The 11,573-nt window shown below is 37.5% G+C and overlaps 1 pseudogene; it reads right to left on the bottom strand.

Moving 5' to 3' along the window:
- Window positions 1–3,545: 3,545 nt before the first annotated feature.
- On the bottom strand, window positions 3,546–11,366 carry LOC107700958 (gastrula zinc finger protein XlCGF57.1-like; annotated as a pseudogene).
- Between the last annotated feature and the right edge of the window lie 207 nt (window positions 11,367–11,573).

Here is an 11,573-nt window from a genome sequence, read left to right as displayed (position 1 = left end):
AAGATGTCATTCAACAGGAAAACATAAAACATATTTTAGCCATTCTTTTCATTCAACACCTGGAGAACACTGTTAAGTCTTTATCACACTTTAAACCAGAAAAACAGAGGTGAATAAAACAGCAAGACATGTGCTGCAGTATGTTCTGTAGGCTCCAGACAAGATGTTCCAACTTGCTTTGGAGTAGTCGACCCATGCTTTCAAAACCTATTGAAATAAATCATATGTCATTGTTAAAACCAACACATCAACACAATTCTTGTTCATTTTGAGGCAAATAAATAAATAACAACAGTTGTAAAATGATGCGATTAACTCTGTTCAGGAGATTATACATGATTTTCCAGTTGTCTGTATTGTTACCAAATTGCAGTTCATGTACATGTTCATTATTGATCATTTCCTAAACATCTTTTCAAACATCATCATTATATTGTAATTTTTATTGTTGCTAAAGGAGCATTAGAAGACATAATGTGACTGATATTTGCCGGTACATCTATAGTTGACTAAAATGTAGTTGTCTGTGTGCACATAATGAAAAAAATTAGAACGTTTTAGACGGTCCCTATCTTGTTTACCGCACTTCATTGGACATTCAGTGGACATTGGCGTCCTCGTGCAGGTTATCAGGTTAAAGTGTTTGCAAACCAAATGTTATTGCACTTTTGTTCATATAGCAGTACTTTTAAATGAAAAAAGTGCACAACACTACTTTTGAATGCATTATTGAATTTTGGGCATAACAATGCGATTAATCGCATAAATTGTGCGATTAATCGCACAAAACATTTTAATCGTTGCCCAGCACTAATATATATATATGTATATATATTAGCACTGTCAAAATTATCGTGTTAATAACACAAACTCATTTTAACGGCACTAATTTTATTAACGCACGATTAACGCAACGCACATTTTCTGTTTGACCCTTGGCCTCACCCGTAGTTGGAGAAATGGAGACGCACAGTGTTGACAACTTAGCGACTTTGTCACTAGATTCAGAGACTTTTTTTTCAAAAAAGCGTCTAGCAACAATACATAACACATAATTGGACAAACCTTATTTAGTTTCTGAGACTCGCCGGTACTGCCACGTGAGCGCGAGGTTTTGCATCTGCTCTGTTCAGTGAGCGGCTGAGAGGAACAGGCTTGTGTAATGTTGTGTAATTTCGCTCTTAATGAACCAATAAACCTTATGTATACACTTTTCCCCCATCTGTACTTCGCTTTATTAAAATCAATAACTCATAAGCAAAAATCAAGAAAGTAACAGCGTGTATTCTTCACCCGTTTCTCGGCCCCGCAAAATCATAAAGCACTCGATTATATAGAAGAGGGCGTATACAAAATCCCTCTCCTGCAAAGCATCTATTGAAACTCTCTATTGGATAAATGCAAGTCACTCAAAACACTTGGTCATACCCTTTGTTTTGGCGGGTTGCAATTCCATTACATCATTACACTAAGCACAGCATACACACATGCGCACATTTCCAAAAATATATGCATAGAAGTTCAAACAACGATAGGGCACTTTCCTCCCTCATTTGAGAGCGTTAATGTGACCTCATCCTCTGTCTCTGAAACCTCGACTTGTAAGGGAATTGCCTCGTCGCGCCTCTCTAGTGCACCACTATTAAGAACCATTCTGATTAATTTCAGACGGGCACATTCCATTTGCTCTGTCTATTCCCATTTTCCTTCTTTTGTTTTACTTCTACAAATTCGTCGTGTTTTTCTGTCGGTTTTATGACGGTTATTTGAGCCCCTGTATCAACAACAAATGTAGTATCATCATAAGTCTTGTATAATCGTTGGTCAATTTCCTTTGTTTTTAACAGGGCTTTCTTAAGGAGAGCTGAAACCTGCTATTCTTCCTTAACAACAGGGTCTTTCCTTTTGTTTCTCTTTTGTTTGACTTGCGCTTCCCTCAGGTCTTTACTTAAGCCTGTGCGCGCGAAAAAGACAACAGTCCTTCTGGACTACTATTGTGGTCGTGATCTGCAAGGACTTTCTGGGTTACTACACGTTTTCCATTATCCTTGAATTTTCGACTCCATGTATTCGAGCCCCACGTTGGGCGCCATGTTGTGTAATTTCGCTCTTAATGAATGTCTAAAAGCAGATCATTAATAGGAATCTCTAGTTTACTTTTTTGGTTTAATCTTCTAATATGTGGAGTTTGACCGGGAAATTGAATAATTTGTCCTTCAGTAAGTATTGCTCAGTGCAAAGCAAGAGAAGTAATGGGAACCTGGTATTTCTGTTTTCATGTGTCTAATAGACATGAACATGTTCTTTGAAAAACATCTATGACCCTTGAAACATGTCTAGTCTTCATGCTCTATGTTGAGTATGGTTTCACTAATATAATAATAAACATACATTTGCATAAAGCATCCATATGTCCATGCCCATGTTGATTAGAGTATTAAAAACTTGAAAAATATCAAGTTAATGTACATTTAGAACAGATAAAAATGTGCGATTAAGTTGCAATTAATCACGAGTTTACTCATGACAATCATGCGATTAATCACAATTCAATATTTTAATCGATTGACAGCCCTAATATATATATAGCAAATTTGTAGACTAAAACATCTGCCAACTGCTACACATGTAACTGTTATCTGCTCAGCAGCCGAGTTTCGAAACCGCACACATGTGAATGTGTATGTACAGGCATAACTTGAAATATGGAAAATGAATGATTACTCTGTTACCTTGATCAGCAGAAGAATGATGAAATCCTGTCAGTAACGGAACAGCGTTTGATGGACAGCACAATCTGTATTGTTAAAAGCGCTATATAAATAAAGGTGACTTGACGACTTAAAACCTTGAGATTTTTTCCACATGATCCGCAGAACTTTGGAACCTTGTCATATTTTATTCCACAGAAAGGGCAATATTTATACTGAGCTACTTTAAAAACACCTCTGAACTTTCTACCGCTAGCCTGCTGTACTTCCTGTATACCTTGATTGACAGATGTCTCGTCCAGTCAGCGGTAAGTAATCAATTCTCAAACTATACCTACCTCTTACGTTTTGTCTGATTTGTCGTTGTGTTTTCGGAGAGTTATTTTGTTTTAGGATTTGTCATTGTGTTATCTGAACCGTTATTTTGTTTTCAGAATTGTGATTTGTTTTGCACTGCTTTACCACCGTAGATACACTGTAAAAAATCCAACTTTCAAAAAGTTCCACTAACCAATGTAAAAAACCAATGAACAAATCATTTTTAGTAGAAGTCAGTTTAAGTTTTTGTGTGAACTGAACAAAAATACTCTAAACATGTCACTAGCAAAAGTTGTTTTGTTTACCTTACTTAGATATTCAAGTTTTGTTCACAACATGTTTTCCCAACTTTTCAAATCGAGTCATCGGAACAAACTATTTTACATTGAACAATATTGCACAAGTTCCCAGCATGCATAGCAGCTTGAAAACATTTTATGTTAATTATTATTAATATATTATCGTTTTAAATTGTACTGGCTTAATTTAAGCTGCTGCTGCTGTTGCCACTGTCAGTTAGCTGCGATGTCTCAGGTGGGTTTTGAGGTTTCCTTTCTCAGTGAAACTTTTCCCGCACTGTTGACATGCAAAATGGTTCTCTCCCGAGTGAACCTTCAAGTGGTTATTAAGGCTTATTTTATGTCTGAAACTCTTTCCACACTGATCGCATGTGAACGACTTCTCTCCAGTGTGAATGAGCATGTGATACCCGAGGTTAACTTTGCATTTGAAGACCTTCCCGCACTGTTTGCAGGTGAAAGGGCTTTTGCCAGTGTGACTTATCATGTGAGAGTCGAGATCTCTTTTATATGTGAAACTATCTCCGCACTGAGTGCAAGTGAAAGGCTTCTCTCCAGTGTGATGTCTCAGGTGGGTTTTGAGGTTTCCTTTCTCAGTGAAACTTTTTCCACACTGATGACATGCAAAATGGTTCTCTCCCGAGTGAACCTTCAAGTGATTATTAAAGCTTATTTTATGTTGAAACTCTTTCCACACTGATCACATTTATACAGCCTCTCTCCAGTGTGAGTGCGAGTGTGATATATGAGGTTCCGTTCTGTTTTAAAGCTCTTTTCACACTGCTGGCATGCGAAAGGCTTCTCCCCACTGTGAACAGTCATGTGCTGTTTAAGGTTTCTATTCTGAACAAAACTCTTTCCACACTGTTGGCAGGCGAAACGCTTCTCTTCAGTGTGAATTCCCATGTGGATCCTAAGGTTTCTATTTTGAGCGAAACTCTTTCCACACTGTTGGCAGGCGAAACGCTTCTCTCCAGTGTGAATTCCCATGTGGATCCTAAGGTTTCTATTTTGAGCGAAACTCTTTCCACACTGTTGGCAGGCGAAACGCTTCTCTCCAGTGTGAATTCCCATGTGGATCCTAAGGTTTCTATTTTGAGCGAAACTCTTTCCACACTGTTGGCAGGCGAAACGCTTCTCTCCAGTGTGAATTCCCATGTGGATCCTAAGGTTTCTATTTTGAGCGAAACTCTTTCCACACTGTTGGCAGGCGAAACGCTTCTCTCCAGTGTGAATTCCCATGTGGATCCTAAGGTTTCTATTTTGAGCGAAACTCTTTCCACACTGTTGGCAAGCGAAACGCTTCGCTCCAGTGTGAATTCCCATGTGGATCCTAAGGTTTCTATTTTGAGCGAAACTCTTTCCACACTGTTGGCAGGCGAAACGCTTCTCTCCAGTGTGAATTCCCACGTGGGCTCTAAGGTGATCAGGTTGACTGAAACTCTTTCCACACTGAGAGCAGGTGAAATGACCTCTAGTCTTCTGAGCTTTTTTTCGTATCTTTTCAGTCTGTGAGCTCCTGAAAGATTTTTCTCCAGTTATGAAAGTATGACTCTTAAACTGATCGTTCTCTTCCCTTTCATTCAGTACTTCATGCTCCTCTTGCAGTGGCATCAGATCTAAGGCAAAAAGACAAATAAAAATTAACACCAGTTTAATGGCACAAAGCAGCAGACATGCAAACATTTCAGACATTTAAAGAATCAAAACCAACACACATCATCAAAACTAAAAACATCTATGATACAATACTGTATACTACTAAGATCCATACCCACATCTTTATTTATAGACTGATCTTAAATCTACCATTCATGACTAAAATATTAGGAAAATACTATCCTTTCAACTGTACTTAGTTTTGCATAATAATAGTATCTCTGAGAAAATTAATTCAGTATTTAATCCCCACTGTAGCACAGAGATTGTGCTAATTAATGTAACATCTCTCTTCTAAAGCTATTAGATCTTTTGTCACCACTACATTCTCTTGTATAGCTTGACAATTATGTTGGCATTTGTGGACAAGCATTAGCATGGTTTAGGACCTGTCTATCTAACCGCTACCACTTTGCTTGAGTAAATGAAGAGACGCCCCATCTAACACAAGTATGGTGTGCCACAGGGCTCAGTATTAGGTCCTCTGCTTTTCCCCTTGAATGTGCTTCTCCTAAGAGACATTTTCATTAGATTTCGCTGTTATATAGATGACACTCAGTTTCATATTTCTCCACAACAAAACTTCCTAACTCTCTCAGTTAACAGAGTGTATTAATGATATAAATCGTTTCTTTTATTAAATTATGCCTAAACACAAGTGTTAATTATTGGATCAAAAACCTTCACACACAAGATTCTAGATCTCAAAGGATGTGCAGTTATGTGATTTCCCACAGTTAAGAACACAGGTGTTGTGTTGACATTTATTTTTTCTTTAATAATCACGTTTCTAAAGTTTGAAAGACAGGATTCTTCCACCTTAATGTGATGGAGAGGTTGCAGGGTCAGCAAATAATGTTTTAAAATGCAGTGTCTAGAGTACTTTCTAAATGCGTTTTGCATTTCTAATTGCACACAAAGCGGTTATGGCAGATTTGGAGACTGAGTTTAAACAAAAACAACTAAAAAGAAAATGGATGGGGGGGCTAGTAAAAATCAAGAATATCAGTGATGGCAAAACAGTTAAACTAACTAAACTAAAAACAGCCTCAGCTGTCACACTTAATGCGGCACAATGCGGCAAAACGCAACAGAACCCATAATAGTCAGTATTTCTGTCTACACTGGATGCGGCACAACGCTATGTGACACAAAAACTCCATGTCAGCAAATTGATGCTGCTTTCTATTTGACATACTCCAAGAACTAATCAAACACACCTGCCAGTAGCTATGTAGTGATCTTGAAAATATAGATTAGTTTGTTCAGATGTGTTTGATTAGGGCGCAGTCTTAACTGATGGACTTAAGCTAAAATGAACTGTTGCCGCTCTCAGCTATACAACTACACAACAGGCATGTGATGAGCTAAGGACAAAACCTGTACCTTCAACCCCTCCAGGGAACCCAATCAATATGTCAAGACAACAACAATCATTATTATTCAAAGCTTTCAAATATTTATTAAATTATAAACAATAACCAACTTAAATAAATATTTTACCATTGCGTACTGTAACGTAAAGTACTGATAACAATTTATATCAGGGAACACTATTCCCTATTAACTAGTTGTTTATTAGCATGCGTACTGCTAGCATATTGGTTGTTTATTAGTACTTCTAAAGCACATATTAATGTCTTATTCTGCATGATCATATTCTAGATCCCTTAATCCACCCCATTTCTAAACTTAACAACTACCATACTAACTATTAATAAGCAGCAAATTAGGAGTTTATTTAGGGAAAACTTTTAGTTAATAGTTAACGTGTTGCCTAATCTAAAGTGTTACCAAAGCATTTATTATTATTAATACTACTATTATTGTTATTATTACTAATAATAATTATATGACGGTTAGGGTTAGGACTAGACTATCTAGTGCAAAGAATATCAATACTGTCTCTTTGAATTTAAATCTAGAAACCTCTACGTGAACACACCGCCCGAATAAAGTGCGGGGGATGAATTTACATTTAATTAAAATTAAATATTAAAAATGCAGCTAACCTGTTCTCTTTCGTTCTTGCTGTTTGATTGGGAAAAGTTTAAAGGGCGTCGAGGGGTCTTGTCTTTATGTTTTCTGACTAAAAACCATTACTTTAAACTTTTATTATTACAGTATTTATCTAAAAAAACATAGAGTGTCTTAAAAATAATTATCACAACACTGATAAAACAGGCTTATACTGATTTTCTCATCCTCCGATTTATACTTATCAATACTGTTTTTATTATCATTATCATTCAGAAAATGAATAAATTCAGAACAGGATTAGAATATAAATCTATTTTAAATAAGACAATATTTAAAAATAAATAAATACATTTTTTACAACAACAGTAGTGTTTACAACAGCAAAACCACCATACCCTGTAAACTCAATAATAATAATAATAATAATAATAATAGGCCTAATATAATTCCGTTTCTAATTCTAGAGTGATTAAGTGGTGCAAAGAAATTTTTTTTTTACTTTTAAACTTAAAATGGTCTTTTCTATTCTGTTTCTTTTTCAAAACTGCGTCAGGGCATTTGCTGCTATCAGTACAGAAGCACCCGTTTCGATACACACATCAGCAAGAGCACAGCTCTATTAAAGCCCTGCTCCATGTGCCCCTCTTATACTCGGAGCACCTGCCCCTCCAAAGCTCTCTGCACGGCCCTGTGTTACACTGTCGACTTCTGAATCCTTGGCGGAAGGAAGTAGTTCTGCACAAAAGAGGGCTTTTAAAGACACTCCGTGGTTTCAAGCCTTCAAAACTATATTCAGTTTGTGTTGGAACATGAAGGGTAGGGCTGGGCGGTATATCGAGTTCAAACGATATATCGATATTTTCTTTATAAGCGATTCGATATGAGGCAATACGGTTTATATGGATATACAGTAGTTTGATACGAGCGCATCTGAAAATATAGCGGAGGACACAGACTGAGCTGCTGAGGAGAAAGTGCATATTCCAGTTTGTTCTAAACATGTGACAAGCTTCATATTAAGGCCTTTAAAAACTGGTAATACACAGTTTAGTTTGGTTTGGCACATTAGTTTAAGCGGCTCGGCCGTCAGATGCTCTGACAGAAAGATGACAGAGACACTAGAGGCTACTCGTGCTGTTTAATGTGTTTGAGATGTGCTGTCTTCCTGAATGCTGAACTTACATTTCACAGGTATATTCTCCGTCTGAAAATGTTAGAAATCCATGGAAATATTTCCATTTTTCTGTCAGGAGTGCATGAGCCTTCTGCTTTGGGATTCTCCGCTAAACTTCACAGACTTCAGTGAACGAGCACCAAACAGACGGAGCTCAATTAAATAGGAGTGCAATAATTCTGACTAAAATATACATTTCGCTGAAATATTTGTAGTTGGACAATAAATGTGACCTGTAGGGTTTTAAACCTACAAGTAAGTCTATTTTTATGATAGCACTGACTGTAAAGTGACTGTAATGGGGTAATCAAAATAGCCTAACACAACCCTGTGCTTTTGCTCTTATTTATTTTCATGTTTAGTTTAGTGAATTTAACTTCTGCTTTAAAAGCCTTATTTCTGTTTTTAGATTGCAATGTTACAGTGTTAGAATGAAATGTGATTTTTCCCCGTTTCTGCACATAATAAAGGCTTACATGGTTACACTCACTTTATTTGTTTTCATAGCCTTTAATATGTATTGTTTTGTTGGACAACATTGGGCTGTAAGTTAAATATATATATATATTAAATACAGATTTTTAAAATCCAAAAACGAAAATACTGAGATATATGCACGGTATATGGCCCAGCCCTAATGAAGGGTGAAATGAAAGATGGCCGTTTCCTCGCTATCACGCTTTCAGCTCTGTGATTGGTGGCTCAGTGATGAAATTACAGGGCCAAGCAACAGTAAATCAATGACAGGAGAATTTCAAACGACAGGAAAATCGGCCAATCACATTTTCCCTTTTAAATGGTCGGGGTCTGTTATCACTTTATCACAATTTCTGCCCGCTGTGGGGAAATCTCTCGGGGAAAATGTGGCAATAACATATCTAGCGCTGCTCACTGTGGAGAATACAAGTAACATTAATGAGGAGAACTTGCTCATTTATTATCCACACCGTTTTTAAGATGAACTTTTAATGAAATATTAGAATTGATCGGCAAAGGAAGACCTACAACAGAGCTTAATTTGGTGAAGAAAGCTTTTGAAAGCATTTCAACCCCAGCCAAAACAGATTTTTGTGAGTCAGCATTTAAATGAACTTGATCAGCAATGAACTGGAGCAGCATTGGTCTGTCAGGGTATCTGCAGGATTTTTAAGCTCAAATTTAAGACTTTCTAAGACCTGTACAAATCAAATTAATACCACAAACACTGAAAGAGTTTGATTTTAATCATAAATGATGTAGCAGTTTGTTACTGGCCGTTTTATTTGCTCACCAAAGCCCTTTAAATGAACAAATGTAGACAGCAGCAGTAACTCTGTCAGCAGGTCAAATGTTTCGGGGTTCTTGTCTCCATAAGCTGGTGTTTTGATCCAGTAAATATTAACATACTTCAACACAAATCGCAGTAAAATGTTAGTATAGTGCTTTTAAAGAACATGGGGAAAAACCACTTTTAGGCAACAAATTAAACGTTGGCCATTCACATCTCACGGTTTATGTAAAATAAATATTTTTGTTATTGTTGCTTAATTAAGTGAAATGAATTGTTTCATTGGCTTTCAATTCAGAAGTTGATTCTGGGGTTTAACATATTGTAACAATTCTGTTTATGCCACTTTCATATTATTGTTCCTAATTTAATGCGTAATATGACATATTTAAGTCATCATCATAGACTTCCTGTCTGACAGGAAGCAGCATGTGAGAATGGGAAACATGTTTCTGACCCCTGAACCATCAGTGCTGTGTTCTTTCTCCTCTCCTCTTCAACATCAGCTCTCGAACTAAGAAAGCACAGCAGAGGATGCACTTCCTGAGGCAGCTGAAGAAGTTTAACCTGCCAAAGACAGTGCTGGTTCACTTCTACACCTCCATCTCCATCTGGTATGCTGTGGCACTGCCAAGGACAAAAGCTGACTGCAGCGTGTCATCTGCTCTGCTGAGAAAGTCTGTACACTTCGGGTGGTTCAGATTGTGGCTGACACTTCTCACCCTGGACACAAACTTTTTGAAGCACAACTGCGGTCCATCAGGACCAGGACCTCACGCCACAAAAACAGTTTCTTTCCCTCCGCAACTGTCCTTATCAACAACACCCATGACCCATCAGGGCTTCTTACTCACGCCCATGGACATTACACTTCACATTCAATAAAATAAATAAACACCACACACACACACACACACACACACACACACACACACACACACACACACACACACACACACACACACACACACACACACACACACACACACACACACACACACACACACACACACACACACACACACACACACACACACACACACACACACACACACACACACACACACACACACACACACACACACACACACACACACACACACACACACACACACACACAACCCCGGCTGCTATATTCTCACGTCCCAGACTGTAAGCTTTTGCACTGGCTCCTCGCTGCACATTTTGCACAATGTTCAGTTAATGTTCACGTTTATTTTGTATTTTATATTTTTATCTTCCTGATTTTTTTCTGCTCTTATTGTATAGCTTTTACTTGTCTTATTTTAAAATGGTTTATGTCATTGTGCTATTATTTATTCTTGTTTTTCTATCGTCTTTGTCAAGCACCAATTCCCCAAGACAAATTCCTGGTACTCGTACACATACAGTACTGGGCAATAAACGTGGCTCTGATTCTGGTATAACAAAAAACACTTTTCTTCCATTTGTGACTGAATCGCACACAACGTGTTCCTTCTACAATCACTGAAGTTATCGGCCAGTTACATATAATACTATAAAAGTATAACGGTACTATTAATGAGAGTAGAATAACCTATATTTGTTTTCTCTATAAAAATGTGGCACTTCTTTCTGTTGTTAAGAAAAGTGAATTGTGTATGCTTCCCAACTCAAGCTCAGTACTTTAATGTCACGTGCATTACCAAGAGATAAACGTGTAATATTATTAGTAACTGCACTTATTAATGCAAATCAGTAGTAAATGATCTATATTTTAACACCCCACACAGCATCTGCAGAGCTCTAGAGGTAGGTCTGGAGCCCTGTTTGATCACAATCACATAATACTCTGCAGAAACACCATTCATTTCTTCAGAGTTCAGATCTGAGGATGAAACCAATCTGTTTGTTCCTCAGCATCTTCTTGTTTCAGACTGAACACTTCTGCAATCCTGAAGTCTTCACTCTCCTCTTTAATAAACGCCATCTTTATTACAGTGAGTCACGGGGACCTCAGCAGGAGAATAATCCACAGACAGAAAAATCAATGCAAACTAAATCTCTGGGTGAGTTGATCTGTAGAATATATGTAAGACTCCTCTCATCGCACAAACGTGTTTTACTCGGGTTGGTCCAGGAGATTCGAGCGACTCCGAACACAGAATCATTTTGATTCAATCGACTCGTTTCTGTAGCTGACC

This window comes from Sinocyclocheilus anshuiensis, unplaced genomic scaffold (assembly GCF_001515605.1).
Source record: "Sinocyclocheilus anshuiensis isolate Anshui unplaced genomic scaffold, SAMN03320099.WGS_v1.1 scaffold1550, whole genome shotgun sequence".
NCBI classification, from domain to species: domain Eukaryota; kingdom Metazoa; phylum Chordata; class Actinopteri; order Cypriniformes; family Cyprinidae; genus Sinocyclocheilus; species Sinocyclocheilus anshuiensis.
The sequence above is the reverse complement of the archived record's forward strand: the minus strand, read 5'-3'. Positions and strand labels throughout refer to the sequence as shown.